Source organism: Stegostoma tigrinum, unplaced genomic scaffold (assembly GCF_030684315.1).
Source record: "Stegostoma tigrinum isolate sSteTig4 unplaced genomic scaffold, sSteTig4.hap1 scaffold_92, whole genome shotgun sequence".
Lineage (NCBI taxonomy): Eukaryota > Metazoa > Chordata > Chondrichthyes > Orectolobiformes > Stegostomatidae > Stegostoma > Stegostoma tigrinum.
Window position 1 is genome coordinate 1,092,735 of NW_026728817.1, and position 20,733 is coordinate 1,113,467.

A 20,733-nucleotide genomic window follows, 5' to 3' on the forward strand; every position below is an offset into this window, starting at 1 on the left:
TTGAATACTCATCGTGGGGTGAAGTATTTCATCATGGTTATGACATGTTTGTTTCAGACTCAGGGAGAGGATTTACGTGCATTTGGAAAGGCAAGGACTGATTATGGATTGTCAACATGTCTGTGTGTGATGTAATTCATGGCCCACTAACTTGAGTATTTTGCAGAGGCGACAAAGAAGATTGGTGAAGGCAGAGAGGGTAAACATTGTTTGGATGCACTTCGGAAAGGTGTTTGAAAAGGTTCCTCATGGTAGACTGGTTAGATCACATGGAATCCAGTGGAAGCTAATGGTTTGGATCCAAAACTGGCTTGAAGGCAGGAGGCACAGCGTGATGGTAGAGTGTTATTTTCCCAGCTGGAGACCTGTGGCCTGTGGTGTGTCACAAGAATCAGTGCTGGGAAACTGCTTATCCATAATTTTATATAAATGATTTAGATGGAAGCACAGGAGGGATGGTTCGTAAGTTTGCAGATGGCCCCAAAATTCATGTTGTCGTGGACCTTGAAGAATGTTATTTGAGAGTACAACGGGACCTTGATCAGATGGGCCAAGGAATAGCAGAGAGAGTTTAGTTCAGACAAATGTGAGATGTCGCAATTTGGTAGGCAAACTAGGGCAGGACTTGTAACTTATTGGTAGGGCCTTGGGGAGAGTCACCAAACAGAGACTTTGCGGTGCAGATGCAAAGTTCCTTGAAAGCGGAGCCACAGTTAGACAGGGTGATGAAGAAGGCATTTGGCATGCTTGCTTTTATTGATCAATATATTGAGTATCGGAGTTTGTGCGTTACGATGCCGATGTACAGAACATTGACATATTTAGAATACTGCATTCAGTTATAATCTTGCTGCTGCAGGAAAGTTGTTGAACAACATAGAACATAGAACAGTACAGCACAGAACAGGCCCTTCAGCCCACAATGTTGTGCCGACCATTGATCCTCATGTATGCACCCTCAAATTTCTGTGACCATATGCATGTCCAGCACTCCTTAAATGACCCCAATGACCTTGCTTCCACAACTGCTGCTGGCAACGCATTCCATGTTCTCACAACTCTCTGCGTAAAGAACCTGCCTCTGACATCCCCTCTATACTTTCCACCAACCAGCTTAAAACTATGACCCTTCGTGCTAGCCATTTCTGTCCTGGGAAATAGTCTCTGGCTATCAACTCTATCTATGCCTCTCATTATCTTGTATACCTCAATTAGGTCCCCTCTCCTCCTCCTTTTCTCCAATGAAAAGAGACCGAGCTCAGTCAACCTCTCTTCATAAGATAAGCCCTCCAGTCCAGGCAGCATCCTGGTAAACCTCCTCTGAGCCCTCTCCAAAGCATCCACATCTTAACAGAAAGATTTCAGAAAAAAAGATTTACAAGGATGGAGCATGGATCGAATGGTTTCAGCTACAGGAAGAAGTGGCTGAATAGGTCGGGGCTGATTCCCTGGAATGCCATAGGCTGAGGCGTGACCTTGCAGAGGCTTATAAAATCATGAGGGGCTTGGATGGGATGAATGTTCAATACCTTTTCCTCAGGGAAAGGAATCCAAACCTGACAGCATGGGTTTAAGTTGAGAGGCGAATGATTTAAAAGGGACATGAGGGACAGTTTTACATGTACAGAAAGCTGCATGTATGGAGGAAGTGGTACAATCCCACTCTTAAACAGCATCAGGATTGGTAAATGACTAGGAAGGGAATAGAGGGATCCGGGCCCAATGCTGGCAAATGGGACTAAAATAATTTAGGATATCTGGTTTGAATAGACAAGTTGCAGCAATCAGTCTGTTTCCATCCTTTATATCTCTACAGCTCTTGGATCTTAATTTGCAATTCTAAATTAGCAGATTGTAACTGGAATGTTTGGAGTCGAAGCCAAACCATTTGTGACTTATTCAATGTATTGACATTAATATCCACCATCCATGAAGGGAGGGGAGTGATGTTAGGGATGTTGGAGTGATTTGGGGACCCCGTTCATATATTCCAGGACATTTGGATTAGTCCAAGAAATGGTGTTCATAATTGTGACCCAGTACTTCCTGGCAGTGATATTACTCGAACAGAATTACAATTTGTTTCAAGTATATGCTTCGGTTTGATTTGGGAAGAGGCAGGCATTTATTGCTTTGCTAACAGTTCAGTTTGCTTAGTGCACAGAATAGAACAGCACAAAATCAGAACCTTTTAGCAACTGCAGGCACATTGACACTGCAGGCAGTTACACATTCCAAAGAAACAGACGGGGTGGGATGGATTTGGGAGGTGGCAGTGATGATTCGCCTTTTTTTGCAACAAAGAGCCACATTTATCGAGGGAGGTTGACCCACCATTTTCAGCGAGTGGTTCCTGCTGGCTGTGCACTGCCTGAGAGGGTGCTGGAAGCAGAATCATTCATGGCCCTCAGGAGAGAGTTGAATGATGAGAGATTTACAGGGCATCAGGAAGGGCATGGCAGGTGGGACTGGTGAAGTTGCCCATACAGACAGCTGACGCAGACAATGAAGTGTGGAGCTGGATGAACACAGCAGGCCTAGCAGCATCTCAGGAGCACAAAAGCAGACGTTTCGGGCCTAGTCCCTTCATCAGAGCTCTCTGATGAAGGGTCCAGTCCCGAAACGTCAGCTTTTGTGCTCCTGAGATGCTGCTTGTCCTGCTGTGTTCATCCAGCCTCACATTTTGTTGTCTTGGAATTCTCCAGCATCTGCAGTTCCCATTATCTCTGATGTCAGCCTTCCTGTTGTGTTCATCCAACTCTACACCTTGTTATCTCAGATTCTCCAGCATCTGCTCAACAGGTCCTTCAGCCCCACAAGTCCACACCAAAACTCAGAGCGTCCCAGCCAGACCTACAACCCACCTAATCTACCCCTCCCTAAACATTACAGGCAATTTAACATGGCTAATCCACCAAACCTGCACATCTTTGGACTGTGGCAGCACCCTGACGAAACCCACGCAGACACAGGGAGAATGTGCAAACTCCACGCAGGCAGTCGCCCAAGGCTGGAATCGAGCACAGGTCCTGGTGCTGTGAGGCAGCAGTGCTCAATACTGAGCCAATGTGCTGCCAAAGTGCTTCCTCTCAGTACTCTCACCCAACTTTCTCCAAATATGCTTGTTCCAAGGTAATTGATAATCTGTCCTTTTTTGCATGTTCAGTACTTGTTCTGAATGTTAGTGCCTCATCCCTGGTAATGCCACACCTTCCCACCAACACCATCCCCAAATATCCACACATGGCATCAGAAGTAAAAGAAAATCACCTGCCAACACTACCTCATTACAAATAGCATTTCAGAAAAAAAAAGATGAAGCTATCGAAGTATTCAAAGCTTTGACTTTGATGATGACTTGGGATGTACTGAACTAGAGTTTTTGGAAACACTGTGAGCCAGGAAAGGATATGCCACATACAACACATGTTTTTTCATTTGACTGCAGAGCAACTAATCAAACAAGTGTTCACGTGACTGCTTTATTTTTCTCAAGCCAAGGCCTGTAAGCTTAATCAGATTACCAATTCACTGATGTGGGATACAACTGTGAATGACAGTCAGTGGCACATTACTCCAAAAGCCAATTCTCACATTAGCCAGACCAAGAGATATTTCCAAATCCAGCGAAATGAGCCAGAGTTAAATAAAAATGCTAAATCAAGATGCAGAATTGCCTGTCCACAAAGTACATTCTTGCTCTAAGAACTCTACAAGCTTTTCAGCACCTGAGACATGTTCTGCCGCAATATCCCTGCCCTTCCCTAACATTTTTTGCACTTTGACGTCTCAACTAGAACCTAATGTCTCAGTGCTCCCATCTTGCCTGGTTGTTTGTTGCAGGCATAAGCCAGGCAGCTTAGTATTGTTATTACCAGCAGTCAGTCAAGGGCTGGTCAGCAGCTGTGGCAACAAACACATGTGTTTCAACCAAATGGGCAAGTCTCAAAGTCTCAGGGAAACAGTTGTCAGTCAGGGCAAGGGAGGTAGTATTATGTCAGGAGATCCTGACACAGCATGGACAAGGAATCATTTAATATCAGCCCAGGGACTTTGACACTGTCAGTCAGTCATTTGGGGCTAAAGAGGATCTGGGAATCTGTATCACTACAGTACAGAGAGGTGGCCACACTCACCACTAATTACATTCCCATAATGCTCCAGTAGATTTGTTGAGCCTGAATTATGATCATCTATCCAAGCTGACCCAGTCCATTCCTGCCATTGGGGGTCAGTTTGATGAAATTCTCAAAGGTGTTCAGGAGTTTGGGAGGTTCAAGGCCATCGCTCCCTGAAATAGCAACACAAGTAGATAGGATGGTGAAGAATTTCACTTCCATGGTACACAGCACCAGGATCTGGTCAGCTTTGATATCTGGCTCAGAAGTGAGATGAGGTTTTTTTTTTCAAATATGTCAGAGCATGAATGTTCCGACAAGAACAACTGTGGCTCCATTTGTGCATATTTTTTTTCGTTTCAACCATGAAATGGTCACAACTTGATTAGAAGTGAAAGTGACCATCAACCAGTTTGAACTGAGGGTTGTCAAATAAATTAAGACAGAGATAAATGTATTTGCACGAGAATTTCTTTAAAATCAACTTTTAAAAAAAATCAGTCATGGAAACTGGATAAGAATGGAAGTTTTCTTCCCGAAAGGACAAAGGTGAGCAGATGGGTTTTTCCAACTGGCAATAGATTCACAGTCATCATTAGATTATTTCCAGATTTAAAAAAAAACAACTCAAATTCCACCATCTGGAATGGTGGGATTCAAATCTAGGTCACCAGACCGTTATCTCAGTTTCTATGTGAGTTGTTAATATGATAACATCCCATTGATTCATATACGTCTATAAATTAAAGTCTTTTATCTGCATTTGATTCCTATACAGAGACTTTAATTTATAGAAGTAAACTCTTATCTACCTACACATAGGTATGCAGACACTACCCTGAAGCTTCCTGCCCAGTTAGGAATTCAGTGTGAAGCTTTTGTAACTTCTTTTCTTCTCACACATCGGTATGCAGACACTGTCTTAAGCTTCCTCACTGAATTAAAATTAGAATCAAACTGTTTCAAATAGGGTTAGGTGGGGAAAATTTGTGAAGGTGTGAAAACTCTAAAGCATGCAACTTCTGTCGCTGGCAAAGGGGCCAGGGCGCCGACTTTGTTCTAGCCAGACAAACTGGCAATTTGAATTCACAATCTGTCCCGGACAACAACACGAATTCGCCTCCTACCAATAGCAGCCACTTCACTAGCAATCGATAACATATCCTGGTCTTTTATGTTCTTGATGTAATAATTGCTTGGTATCCTGTTTTTGTCTGTTGTAGTAACTGTTTTAGGCATCATGCCATTGTAAATTGTGAAATCATTTTCAGTATCATGTCTTTTGTAAAGTATAAAAAGCGGGGACTGTCCGCTGCTCGGGGACAATTACTTGCAAAACTCTGCACTCTGTGCCGGGTTGAGTACAGTAATTCTCCACAGCTTGTACTTGCTTGGTAATGAAAGGATTTGTGTTTTCCTAAACAGGTAAGTGTCTTGTTATTGCAGCAAGTCCAGGAGGGCCTCCGAAAACAAACTTGACATGTGGTGTAAGGGACAGCAGACGAAATAGAAAATATAGACTAGATATCACACAATGTCTTGGTTTTTGTATTCATCACGAGATCCGTCACTGCTATGGACACCTGGTAAAGATCTGAAGAGACTGCATTTCCCATTCACAGGTCACCAGGTTTCATTGCATTTTTCCAATCGGCTATCACGGATATAGTACATGACTCATCCCGATCTTTTGTTTGGATTTTAAAAAAAACTTTCCTTTGATTGTTTCCAATAAACTAATATGTATTAGTAGTTGAAACATGTCTGTGGAGAGCAATAGAATCCGTAATTGTAAAGGTGTGCAAACATATTGACCAGGCATAACTAACAAATAAAGGGCCACTGAGATCATCATAGAATCCCTACAGTGTGGAAGATGGCCATTCAGTCCCTTACCAACCCTCCAAACAGCATGGCACCCAGTCTCACACCTTACCCTGCATTTTGCACACGTGACACTATGGGCAATTTAGCATTGTCATTCTACCTAATTTGCACATTTTTTGGTTTGTGGGGAGAAACTAGAGCACCTGGAGGAAACCCACGCAGGCAGGGTCTGGGTAGGGCACTCTTTGTAAGTTCAGCGTGGACTCGATGGGCTAAATGGTCTGCTTCCACACTGGAGGGATTCTATGATCTCCAGAAGCAAGTCTAAAAAGTATGGTTTGGATATAGCTAACAGCAGAATCAAAAACCAACTTAACAGTTACTCAGAGATTTGCTGCTCATTAACCAGTCCTGATGAACCAGGAAATCTCTTTTCACATACTGTGCGGGTGGATAGTCTTTAGTCAGTGTGAATGTGTCGATGTGTCATGATAACGTGACTATTTCCAAGCTCTACCTGACAGATATACAACTATTATTAACATTTTATCTGCAATACCAGCACGTTTAATTGAGCAGGGATCAGTAACATCAGTACAAACAGCCCAACACCATGGTTCATTTGATTGTGAGTGTGACAGCAAAATCCTTCAACTGTGCTTCTTTGTGAACTCGCTGGTGTGTTAGCAGTTTGGATAACTGAGTGAATGCTTTCCCCCCACTCAGAGCTCATGAATGGTCCCTCCCTAGTATGAACCTGCTGGAACACGAGCAGGTAGGACGACAAAGTGAATGCTTTCACAAATTTAGAGCAGGTGAATGGTTTCTCCCCAGTGTGAACGCTCTGCAGGTTGGGTGAGCAAGTGAATCCCTTCCCACACTGGGAGCAGATGAATGGTCACTCCCCAGAGTGAAGTCGCTGGTGTATCAGCGGGCAATTCGAGTCAGCAAAGCCTTTCCCTCACGCAGAACAGGCCAATGGTCTGTCTCCAGTGTGAATTCGCTAGTGCATCAGCGGTTGAGATGTCTGAGTGAATGCTTTCCCACATTTCAAGCATGTAAATGGTTTCTCTACAGTGCGAACTCCGTGGTGTTTAAGCAGGTTAGATGACTGAGTGAATCCCATTCCACAATCAGAGCAGGTGAATGGTTTCTCTCCAGTGTGACTCTGGTGGTCAGTTTCTAGCTGGGATGGATTTTAAAAATTCCTTCCTGCAACCTGCACATTTCCACAGTCTCTCCCCAGTGTCACTGCACTGGTGTTCGGACATTTCAGATGAATCTTCACAGACTCTTTACAGATCATGTGCATTTCTCCCCAGTGTGAATGCTGCTTTTTCCTCCAATGTTCAAAATCCTGAGGTAACTGGTTTGTGATAAACAAAGTGACTGTCAGAGCTGGATGTGGACCTGTTTGAATTCTCCAATTGCAGACTAAGCTTTCAAACAGAAAGTAAGTGCAGTGAGTGAGAAACCAGAAGAACAACCACAGATTGTGAAATGGAGAAATCCTCTGGACATTTATGGAGCGACACTTGGGAAATATGCTGGATCATCATTAGAACAAATTCAAATAAATATCCTCCAGGTAAGGGATCCAGTCAGTATTTGCACAAAACTGCTGAAAGAGAGGTGGGACAGCCAGGGAGGAAGGACAGGCATTGTAACTCAGTCTTTCAGAGGGATCAAAAGGTTAAGAACAGTGCAGAAGTAAAATTGTGGAAATCTGAAATGAAAACAAAAAAAGCTGAGTCAGAGTTGTACAGCATAAACCAATCCCTTTCATCCCAGTTGTTCATGCTGACCATATGTCCCAAATTAATCTAATCCCATTTGCAAGCAATTGACCCATATTCCTCTAAACCCTTCCTATTCACATACCCTTCCAGATGCCTTTTAAATGTCATAATTGTACCAGCTTCCACCAGTTCCTCTGGAAGGTCATTCTACACAGGCACCACCCACTTTCCCTGAAAAAAAAACTCCTTCTCAGCTTAAACCAATGTGTTTAGTTCCAGTCTCCCCTACCCCAGGTAAACAACCTTAGCTACTCACTCCATGCCCACCATAATTTCATTAACCTCTAAGGTAACCTCTCAGCCTTCAATGCTCCAGGGAAAATAGCCCCAGCATATTCGGCCTCTCCCTACAGCTCAAAACTCCCAACATCCTTGTAAATCTTTTCTGCACCCTGCCAAGTTTAATCAGCATCATTGCTCTAGCAGGGAGACCAGAACTGAACAGTATTCCAAAAGCAGCATCATCAATGTCTTGTTCAGCCTATAACATGACCTTCCAACTCCTACACTCAATGCACTGACCAATAAATGCAAGCACAGCAAATACCATCTCCACTAACTTCTGTACCTGCAATCCACCTTCAAGGAGTCTCTGTTGCCTAAGTTCCCAGGGCCTCATCATTAACTGTTTAAGCCCTGCCCTGATTTTCATTACCATCATGCAATAGCTGGCATTTATCCAAACTAAACTGATTTCTGTCACTCCTCGGCCCATCTGATTAAGATCCCGTTGTACTTGGAGGCAAACTTCTTTGCTGTTTCCTACAATGTGTGTCATCTGCACAATTACTAACCATTCCTCCAATATTCATTCCACATGATTTGTATCAATGGCAAAAAGCAGTGAAACCAGCACCGATCCTTGCAGCACTCTGCTGTTAATAGTCCTCCAGACTGAGAAAAAAAAACACCCCCCACCACGATCCTGTTTCCTACCTTCAAGCCAATTTTGTTTCAAATAGCTAACTCTCCCTGGATTCCATTTGTTCTAATCTTGCTAACCAGTCTATCATGTGGAGTTTTGGTGAATGCCTTACTGAAGCCCATATAGACAATGTTCACTGCTTTGTCTTCTTCAATCTTCTTTGTCACTTCCTCAAAAAACTCAATCAAGTTAGTTACTCAAGATTTCCCACTCACAAAGCCATGTTGACTATCCCTAAGCAGTCTTTGCTTCTCCAAACACATGCAAACCCGGTCCCTCAGAATCCCCTTCAGCAATTTACACACCACTGACATCAGGCTCGAAGGTCGATGGTCCTCCGCCTCTTCCCTAAAGAATGGCACCAGATTAGCCACCGGACCTTCTGGCAATTCACTAGTGTCAGTGATACAAATACCTCAGCAAGGAGCCAGCAATTACTTCCCTAGCTTCTCCCAGAGTTTGTGGGTAACACCTGATCAGGTGCCAGGGGCCTATCCACCATTATGCATTTTAAGATGTCCAGCACCAATTGTAATGGCCACTTTTCACAACTCATTATTTATGTCTCCATGTTCTCTAGCTTCCGTCCCCTTCTCTGCAGTAAATATTCATTCACTATCTCAGCCTGCAGTTCCACACAGACAGCCTTGCCGATCTTTAAAAGGGCCCTGTATTCTCTCTAGTTGCTTTTTTGTCCCAAACGAAGTGTCAGAATCTCTTGGGATTACCCTTAACCCTATTTGCCAAAGATAGCTCATGTCTCCTTTTTGCCATCCTCATTTCCCTTGAGTATACTCCAACTGCCTTTATACTTTGAGGGGTTGACCCAGTTCCTGCTGTCATTACCTGACATGTGCTGCCTTCTTTTTCTCGACCACAGCCTCAATTTTTTCAGTCGTCCAACAGACCCAACAATTACCAGCCTTGCCCTTCACATGAGAAGGAACCTACTGTGTCTGGACTCTCCCAATTTAATTTTGAAGGCCTTCCACTTTCCAAGCATCCCTTTAACTGCATATTACCTCTCCCGATCATCCTTTGGAAGTTCTTGCCCAATACTGTCAAAGTTGGCCTTACTCCAATTTAGAAGTGTATATTAAATATACAACTTTTATATTTAAACTGATCCCATCTTTCTGCATCTGGCACATATTGCTGTAAACTTTTCTTATACATGTCCTAATTCAAATGCCTTTTTAACAATGCAACTGTACCTGCATCCACCACCTCCACTGAAAGTTCGTTTCACACATGAACCACTCTGTAAAAGAAAAATTGTCCCTCATGTCGTTTTTAAATATGTCTTTCTCCTCTCACCTTACATGTCCCCTTGTCTTAATCACCCAACCTCGGGAAAAAATCCCTTAATAATCTGTGCCCCTCATGTTTTTATGAACATCTGTAAGGTTACCCCGTAACCTCTGATGCTCCAATCCTAGCTTTGGCAGTCTATTTTGATAATCAAGCCCTCCATTCCTGGTAACATCCCAGCAAGTCTTTTCTGAACTGTCTCCAGTTTAATAATAGCATCCTTCCTGTAACAGGGCGACCAGAGCTGCACACTATAGCTCAAATGAAGCCTAAACAATGTCCAATACAACCTCAACATATCATCCCAACTCCTATACTCAAAGGTCTGAGCAATGAAGGAAAGTGTGCAAAACAATTTATTAACCACCATATCTGCCTGTCTCCATAAACTTTGAAGAATTATGTACATGAATCTCAGCATTTCTCTGATCCACAACACTATCCTGGGTGCAGCCATCAACTGTGTAATTCCTACCCTGTTCATTTTACCAAAATACAATGTCTCACATTTATTCAAGTTGAACTTCATCCTCCACTCCTCAACTCATTGACATAATTGATTAACATGTCACTGTCATCTTAGATAACCTTCACTAACCACTATACCACCAACTCAGTATCATCTGCAAACTTACTAATCTTGTCCCTTAAATTCTCTTCCAAATTGTTAGTGTAAATGAGAAACAAAGAAGTGGCCCCTGTACCGATTGCTGTGGAACACACTGGTCACACAACTCCACTCTGAAAAATCCTCGAGCACCACGGCCTCTCCTATAACTCAACCAATTTTGTTTCCAATTAACAAGTTCTTCCTGAATCACATAGATCTAACTTTACTGGAATTCTGGAACCCTGACAAAAGCTTCACTCTCATTCTAGAGGTGCTGCAAATCTGACCCAATTCCCCTGCCATTTGTTAATGGCCCTCTTGATCGTTCCTTGAAAAGTTAAATCCCAAATCTTTGGGAATAACTGCTGAATCTGCATCCAGCTGCCACTCAGACTGTTCCAGATCCTGGGAACTTGCTGAGTCAAGTAATCTTCAAGTTTTCACTCTGCATTATTTGCCAATTATCTGAATGTTGTATTCTGCAGTTACCAAACATTGCCACAATGTTAATTTTTTTTCTCTCTGCAAACTAATATCCTGGAAACAAACCCACTACTCAACTAAATCATTGCTAAATCAGCCCCAAGGAGAATCATCCGAGCTTCTGTTAGCTCTCTCCAAACCAGAAACCCATCATAAGTTTAGATAACAAAGTGTTGCGGTGAATGAACACAGGACATGCTGCTTGGCCTGCTGTGTTCATTCAGCTCCACACTTTGTTATCTCGGATCCTCCATCATCTGCAGTTCCCATTATCACCCATCATAATTGTAATTTACTTATAGGATGTGGTCTTTTGCCGCAGGACTAATATTGATTGTCCATTTTTATTTGATTTGGAGAACCTGGCGGTGAACCACTTTCTCTCACTACTGCACTCCGTGTGCTCTAAGTGCACCACTGTGCCGTTTAGATGATAATCCACCCTGGAGCCTCACCTAACTCCCTATCGCAGGAATCATACCTCAATCCTCACCACCCTCCATATCATGAACATGATCCTGGAACGTGCACTAATGCAGGCTCCACCCTCGAGCCTTACCACCTTTCCTATCACTGGAATCTCTCTCCAGCCTCACGACCTGCCTATTGTTGGAAACCCCCTCTAGCCTCAGAACTCTCACCTTCTCTGTCGATTCCTCCAGTCTCTCAAGCCTCCTTATCTCTAATCTCCTCCAGCCTCAACACCCTCCTATCTCTAAATTCCTTCAGCCCGTATAAACTTCCTTAGCTCTGTCATGGCCTTTACCCTCACAAACCTCCTTTTGTTTGAGGTCTCCTCCAGCCTCTCAATCCTCACCATTTCTGTAACTTCCTCCAATCTCACTTTTCCCTATTTTTGTAATCGTCTCCAGTCTCAGAACCCTTCCTGTCTCTAATATCCTCCAGCCTCACAAATCTCAACAACATGTGCTTTCCTCTAATACAAGCCGTATGATGATACCCATTTTTATTCCTCCACTTGATGGGAGCACGTGCATTTTCCTGGACATCAAGCTCCAGAATTTATTGGTAAACCACTTCATCTCGATACCTCACTTCTCTCCAGAAAATATTGACCAATTATGAGTCATCTATTCTAACATCTCCTTTCCTGAAGAAAAAAACAAAATCGCTTGAACTCTAGCTTGACATCTTCTCTGAAGTGTCTCGGAGGTCGACAGTACAGAAGAGGGCTCTGCGGCCTATCCAGCCTCTGCCAGTTAAAAACCACTACCTAACCATTCTAATCTAATTTTCCAGCACTTGGCCCATAGACTTGCCTGCGTTGGCATCACAAGTGTGCATCTAAATATGCCTTAAACGCTACGAGGATCTGTGTCTACCACCCTCACAGACAGTGAGGTTCAGTGCCATTGTCACAGCATGATGACATCACAGACAGGAACAGAGACGAGCTGAGTCTGTGCAAACCAAAGATCCCCCACACACTGTGAAGGGCAGGAGGGTCCATGACAGGGGGCAGAGGAGATTTAACAGAATGGTTTGTCGTAAGAGGGTTTTTAGTTGCATGGTTAGGGCTGTTTTTTTTTTACATTATTCTTTCATGTGACCTGGGCGTTGTTGGTACATATTGAGAATATCCATCTACAATAGATGGACTCTCCTTCTCAACCTCTCCCCTCGCCTGGGGTGTGGTAATCTTCAGGTTAAACCAGCCCTATGGTCAGGCAGGACTACGGTGACTTTACCTTTGGCACAGTGATGCCACTTTCCTTCGGTGGTGTAGAGGGAAATGTTGAATGTGGTAGATGGGACACCACTCTGACAGAGTGCTTCATCTGGGGGATGGTCACTTTTTCTAATAGTGTTGGGGTTGTACTCATGCAGGGAAGTGGAAAATGTTCCAACACAACCCAGACGAGTGCCTTACAGACAGCAAACAGTCATTCAGGAATCAGGTGTTTGGGGAAACTGAGATTGCACTCCTTGTAACTAAGTATTTTGAGGGGACCTTTGATAGAGGTGTTTACAAAAGAAACACTTCAGCATGATAAAATGTACACTCATGACAGATCATATAAAGATTGCAGGACATATATTGAAATTTTAGGGACGATCTATTGAGAGAATGGGGTGATTTAATAGAAACAAAATTTAGACGGCAAATGAGAAATGAGCAGGAACACAATACTCACACACAATGCAAATATCCAGATGTTGATGAATTGAATAATTCTGTCAGAGTTTGGTGTTACAATTATTGAGTTTCCCACCTGCAAGTCCACTTGTAATATCCTGTAACACAAATTCATAACATCCATCACTGTCAGTCCGGGTAGAAATTCACAACATCCCCTCATCCTGGCCGAAGATAACTGTGCATCGTCGCTACTACACATTATCCCTTGTGGAGGACAGTCATCGTTTCAGAGGGAAATCTATTTGGGTTTCTAGGAATTTCCACCTTGGGACTTCATGTCACTGACCAAAACTGCAGGTCTTTGACACATGGCAAAGAATGGCCAAGATTTAGTGACAGGAAAGAGAGAATAGAGATGGAGTGGGATTTTCCAATGACAGTGAAGTCAAACATTGGTTTAAAACAGAATGGATGAGATGGACATCACCAGAAAAGAGGAGCAGACAGAACAAGGACAATATCTGAACTGGCATGGGGGAAGAGGCAATAAGGAGGAGGAGGAGGAGGAGGAGAAATAAGAGAGACTTAGAATGTTTGTGGTTTAGCAGGAATAGGGCAAAGGATTAAAGATGAGCTCTGATAAGGCTTCACACAAGACTGGAGAAAGATGCAAGTTTGGGGCTGAAACGACAAGCAACGTGCAAGGCAATTTGGTTTGGTGGGCTAGTGGAAGCGAGGGATGCAGCAGAGGCATCCGATTTGGATTGTCTCAATCTGAATGACATGGAGTTTCTATGTGTCTCCCTCACTTGTTGTTGGAGGGGAGGATGGAAGAGACAGGCTGATGGACAATGGTTTGCAAAATAAAACAATGCCTGTGTTAGAGATATTCAAAACTGAATGAACAAACCTGATGAATTAACTTTTATCCAGAATACTAAAATGTACAACAGAAGTCTGGGGTTGAATCCCATCTCAGCAGATGGTGGACTTCGATTTCAATAAAAAAACTGGAATTAAGAATCAACTGATGCCATGGAACCACTGCCTTTGGCAGAAAAAGAAAGAAGAAAAAGAAAAAGAAAGCCTGACGTCCTTCAGGGAAAGAAATTTGCCAACCTCAGCAAGCCACTCAGTTACAAATCACTGCAAAGTCTCAACAAAGGATGAAGCTGGGTGGACCACTTGGCATCTGCCAAGGCACGAGGAAAGACAACTGCAGAATCAGCTCTATCGACTCCACAAACTCCTCCTTACTAATATCGGGGGCGAGTGGCACAATTTGGAGAGATGGCTCAAAGACTAGGCAAGGAACAGCGTCATATGCTTAGAATCTACCTCATAGACAAGTGACACACACCACCATCATGGTCCTTAGGTGAAGGCCTGTCCAAGGAGCAGGACAGACGTGGCAGCACAGTGCTATTCTGATCGCAGTAATTGACCTGGGAGTAGGACATTGACTCTGACGCTGACGCCTGGAAGACTCATGGCTCCTGCTGAATGCCATGGACCATCCTCCCTCAGTTGATAAAGTGGCAACAGTATTATCGCTAGATTATTAATCCAGAGGCCCAGACACCATTCCGGGGACCTGGGTTCGAATCCTGCCATGGCAAATGGTGGCATTTGAATTAAATAATGATCTGGAATTAATAGTCGAACGATGACCATGAAACCATTGCTGATTATTTGGGTTCGCTTATATGCTTTCGGGAACGAAATCTGCCATCCCTACCTGATCTGCATGACAGGTAACTGCAAACCCACAGCAATGTGGTTGACTCTTAACTGCCTGAAGGAAAATTAGGGATGGGCAATAAATGCCAGTCAGCCCAGCGACTTCCACATCCCAAGAGAGTATTTTAATAAAAAACTACATGTTGAACCGCAATTGGTGTAAGCACTGAGTGTAAATGGCAATAAGTGTACTCAATGCCCACCATCAGTAGTTCACAGCAGGATTACCAATCAGGCTGGTCGGGTCCTAAAGGAAAAAAAAACACTACTTGGCTGGGACTGAAGCAGGTGCTGCCACAACCAACAGTAGGGAAAAACATAGCAGATCTCATTGTCACGAATTTCCCAGCTGCAGATGCATCTGTCTGTGACAGAATTGATAACAGCGACGACCGCACAGTCCTGTGGAGACTAAGCCTCATCTTAAACTTGATAATACCCTCCATTGTGTTGAGTGGCACTAACATCGGCTCAGTGGGACAGACTTGGAACAGATTTAGGGGCTCAAAACCAAACATCTATGAAGCTTTGTGGGGCATCAACAGCAGCAGAACATTCCAGCACAATCTGTAACCTCATGGGCCAGCATATTTCGCACTCAACCATGACCGTTGATCCAGGAGAACCACACTGATTGAATGGATAGTATAGGAGGGCATGCCAAAAGCAGCATCAGGCATACCTAAAAATAAGGTGCCAACCTGGTTAAACTTCCCAACAGGACTATCTGCATGCCAAATAGCAAAAGCAGCAAGACGTAGAGCTAAGCCATCCCATAGCCAATAGATCAGATCTAAGCTCTGTCGTTCTGCCACACCCAGTCGCGAACGGTGATGGGCAATTAAACTGGAGGAAGCATGTCAAAAAAATCCCCATCCTTACTGACAGCGGAGCCCAACCTATCCACGCACAAAACAAGACTGCTGCATTTGCAGGGATATTCAGCCAGAAGTGCCAATTGGATGATAAATCTCAGCCTTCTCCAGAGGTCCCCAAGATCACAAATGTGAGTTTTCATCGAATTTGATTCATTTCAAATGATATTAATAAAATGGAGGAATAGTGCAGCAAAGATTATGGGCCCTGGCAACAGTGCCGATGACCTGTGCTGTACAGCTTGCTACCTGCCAAGCCAAACTGTTTCAGTACTGCTACAGCACTGGCATCTATTGACAATTTGGAAAACTGCCCAGGTCTGTTCAGCACAAAAATACAGAGCAAATCCAACCCGAATAATTTCGCCTCAAGCAATCTACTCTCTATCATCGGAGAAGTGATGGAAGGTGTTGACAACAGTGGTATTAAGCAGCACTTACTCAGCTATAACCTGCTCAGTGACACCCAGTTTGGGTCACGCCAGGCACTCAGTTCCTGATCTTATTACAGACTTCATCCACAAATTCACAAACATGTGAATTCCTGAAGTGAGGTGAAGGCAACAGAGTCCTCCACAAAAACCATTTTGTTCCACTTCAGTGACAATGACACCTTAGTTTCAGCTCATCTGCTGAACCTCTCATCTATTTCTGCGTTACCTCTAGACTTAACTATGCAAACTCACTCCCAGTTGACCTCCCACATCCAACGCCCCTGTAATCTCAAGAATACACAAAGTTCTGCTGCGCACATGTTCATTCGTACCAAAACCTGTTCACTCATCACTGCTGTACTCCCTGACGCACAAAGGCTCCTATTTATGAGCAACAATTTAAAATTCTCACCCGTGATTTAATTCCTGGCCGCGACAATCCCTGTTTCCCTGCACCACACAACCTTCGAGACTCTGTTGGAGTCTGAAAGTAAATGAATTGTCAATGTGTTCAATCATTGCTTCACTATTGGAGGCTGTTTCTACAGTTGCCAGGCAACATGGTCTGGAATTCCTATGATAAACCTCTCAGGTTTGTTCTCCTTCTTTAAGATAGTCATGAAAACCTGATAATTTGGTAATGTTCATGGTGACCGAACCTAATAGGCCTTACATCAAAAGGTTCTTGATAATATTTTTGTGAAATTATAAACAAGATAAAAATAAATATAGTTTGTTGATTTGGACATACACCATCAGCTCTTCAGTATCGCTCGATGAATGATCTGTAACTTCTCAAATGACCGCATTGTGGGAGCACCTTCATCATATGAACTGCAGCAGCACACAGAAGTTAAACATGACCTTCTCCACAAGTAACAGGGCTTTGGCAACGATCGCTGGTATCTGTGGAAGGAGAAACAGTGTAAATGTTGCAGAAGTACAAAAATGAACGACAGAATAAAAAAGCTGTAGTATTTGGTGGTCTGAAATGGAAGAAAAATGCACTCTCTTTCTGGGAAAATATTGCGTGACTTTGAAAGACGCCATTCAAAAATTAATCTGGTAATTGAGCAGCACACAGTTAGGGGGTGGACAGCAGTGGAATATTCAGTTACAATAGGTATAAGAAAATAACAGTAAAATACTACAGAGATCAAATATATCCATCATCAGAGACTGAAGAGATTAGACACCAAAGATGTGATCAGGAAGCACAGAACTAAGTTAGCAGTGCTAGCTGCTATGATTCCAGACTCTGGGAAAGAAATCCAAAAGAAACAAACATTTCTCTTGGTTTGAATTTGCTCTGCGTAATTTCATTTCATTTCTGAAGAAGGGTCCAGACTCAAAATGCAGGCAGTGCCGATACAGTCATCCATGAACTGGAGGAAGAGGTAGGATTCAGGACCAGTGTAGGTATGGAAGAGAGATTGTTCCACATAACCGACAAAGAGGCAGGCATAGCTTGGGCCCATGCAGGTACCCATGGCCACCCCCTTTGTCTGTAGGAGGTGGGAGGAGTTGAAAGAGAAGTTGTTGAGGGTGAGGATGAGTTCACTTAGTCACACAAGGGGGTCAGTGGAGGGGAACCGGAGAGACCTGCAGGACAAGAAAAAGCATCGGGCTTTTAGGCTGTGTGCATGGGGAATGCAGGTGCTAATGTGGTATACTGCCTCTGCTGTACTTGTTGTGGCCTCCTCTACATCAGGGAAACCAAGCAGAGGCTTGAGGACTGCTTTGCAGAACATTTACACTCAGTTCGCAATAAACAACTGCACCTTGCAGTACCATTCCACCGGCAACATGTCCATCATGGGCCTCCTGTAACACAATAACGATGCAACCCAAAGGTTGCAGGATCAGCAACTCATGTTCCGCTTTGGAACCCTGCAGCCCAATGCTATCAATGTGGATTTCACAAGCTTCAAAACGTCCCCTCCCCCAACCGCAGTCCAACACCAGCCCAGCTCTTTCCCCACCTCCCTAACCTGTTCTTCCTCTCGCCTATCCCCTCCTCTCATATCAAGCTACACCCCGATTTCCAACCTGCTAAACTCATCCCACCCCCTTGACCTGTTTGTCCCCCTTGGACTGACCTATCCCCTCCCTCCCTCCCCAGCGACACTCACCTTTACCTGCTCCATCCCCACCTCTCCAACTTGTATGTCTCCTCTCCACCTGCCTCCCCTTCTCTCCCTGTTTATTTCAGAATCCCCTTCCCCCTCCCCATTTCTGAAGGGCGTAGGCCCGAAAACGCCAGCTTTCCTGCCCCTCTGATGCTGCCTGCCCTGCTGTGTTCCTCCAGCCCCACACCTTGTTCTCTCACTTTCAGCCAGAGGCGGCTGCGCATGCGCCCAGCTTCACCTCCGCCCTCAAAATTTCAAAGCTACCGCGCATGCGCCCCGCGGATCATTGCCCCCAACAAAGATGGTGGCGGTCAACCGGGCCTATCACTTTCTGAGGCGTTGATTTATTTTCTGCAAACGTGAGCCTCGGAGTTTCAAATATAGGTTTTCCGACGTGCACTCCCAAGCCCATACGAATACCACTTCCCTCCCGCTTTCTGCCGTTTTGCCTTCTTGTCCTGCTCTTACCTCAATTGCACAAATCTTGGTCTCAGCGAAGGAGCTGGGCCCGAAACGTCAGCTTTCCTGCTTCACTGATGCTGCTTGGCCTGCGGTGTTCATCCAGCTCTGCACTTTGTTGTCTCGGGGATCTGCAGCTCCTACTTTTCTCAGCGAACTTGCACTGCTCACGTGGATGATCACGTGGTTTGCACTGATCCAGCCCCCTCTTCATTCCGATTGGTTAGAAGGGCAGAGACGTTCGCCCGGATATGCACGTCAACCCTGTATTCCTATTGGTCCCACACTGACATCAATCAACCAGACGCCATTGTGACCTGGAGCATGCGCAGTGCTTTTTGTTGTCATTGTCATCAGACTCTGACACTTTGAGACAAATGAGACTGAGAACTGGATGAGAAAGATTGTTACATTAGCGATCCTGGGGTTTTAATAAGTCGCTCTGAGGAAGGGGCACTGCACCCGAAACGTTAACTCTGTCTTTTTACCTTCACAGATGCTGCTAGACCTGCTGAGCTTTTCCAGCAACTTTGTTTTTGTTCCTGATTGACAACATCCCAGTTCTTTTGTTATTTTTTAATAGGTCGCGATTGAAAAGGCTTCCTGCAGCTCAAAGCTAAAGATAGCTCTTGATACCACACTGTCAGCGAATAGAAAAATAGCGGTGAAATAAGGGTAATAAATACAGGTCTAGCAGTCCTCAGGTAAGATGTAAAGAGAATAATTATGAACATGAAGAACATCACGTGGTGAAGTGAGGTGAGTGTTGTTCATATGAACTGTGATTGGGCAGAGAGGGAGGGTAATAAAAAAAAACAAGCATAAAGGAGATTCTCAAGAAAGGTCTGTGCAATGGAAAGCAACGAGAATCAGAAGACAAAAGCCCAAGACAGAAGAAAAAGTTTGAAGACCAAGGCTGCAAAAACTTCAATAAGTTGTTCAACTGCTAGTTATTGACATTAGCAGTATAATCCACATTCAACTGGAAATAGCTGTCTGAGTTTGTTACTGTAGTTTACTTCTCCACAATTTGCTCAATAAGGCTGACAGTTGGTTCATAATTCAGTTCTGCTGCCAAGTCCGTTCCTGTTTGAAAAGGGATCTCGATCGCATTTAAATAGACAATGCTAAATGTTAATCCAGGCTGGCAGCCAAACTCCACTCCCTCACCACTGACTCCATCCCTGCCCCTGGTAACTGGCAGGAAACACACTGGTCACAGTCATGGTGCAATATTTCACCCCAAGATGAACTTCCAACCACATTACGCACCCCCACACCCATGATCACAAAGCCCACAAACAATTTCAACCTCAACAGCATCTCAGTTCATCTGCTGCTGAAACTCTCATGCATTCCTTTGTAACCTCTCAACTTAACTCCCCCAGCACACTCCCGGCCGCCTTTTTAATTCTACTTCCCTGAAATCTTGAAATGACCCAAAAATCTACTGCCTGTGTGTTTACTCTCACCCATTTCAACATCTTCTAGGTTTGCAATCCAGTGCTCATTGACATACACATTTTCTGGGTGGCAAAGCACCAAGGTATTGAAATTCATATCCTTATTTTGAAATTTTGTCATCACACCTCCTTTTTTTGATAATGTCTCCAGCTGCAAAACCCTCTGAGGTATATCCGAAGAAAGGTCACTGAACACAAAACAATAATGCTGCTCTCTCTCCACAAGCACTGCCAGATTTGCTGAGTTTTTCATCAATTTCTGTTTGTGTTACTACTTTCAAGCATCTACAGTTCTTTTGTTTTTTTCCTTCAAGATATTTGGTCTCCCTGACTTCCAACGTCCAATAGATTTCTGGTTTTAACTCTCCCACCTTTTTCATGGCCTCAGTTTCCAAGGCCATAAGCTCTTGAATTTACACCCGCATCCTTGGTTTTAAAAGTCCCTTTCTTCGTTCAGGA

General features: G+C 44.0%; 1 long non-coding RNA gene across 2 annotated transcripts; it reads right to left on the bottom strand.

The window, feature by feature from the left end:
- Positions 1 to 6,480: 6,480 nt before the first annotated feature.
- LOC132209412 (uncharacterized) lies at positions 6,481 to 18,999 on the bottom strand. 2 transcript variants are annotated; one of them, XR_009445511.1, is made up of 5 exons: positions 18,821 to 18,999; positions 16,975 to 17,129; positions 13,230 to 13,329; positions 9,884 to 9,930; positions 6,481 to 7,671 (listed from the first exon to the last, which is right to left on the bottom strand). It is a non-coding gene; the product is annotated as an uncharacterized LOC132209412 (long non-coding RNA). The 2 variants fall into 2 exon arrangements; XR_009445510.1 differs by lacking the exon at positions 9,884 to 9,930.
- Between the last annotated feature and the right edge of the window lie 1,734 nt (positions 19,000 to 20,733).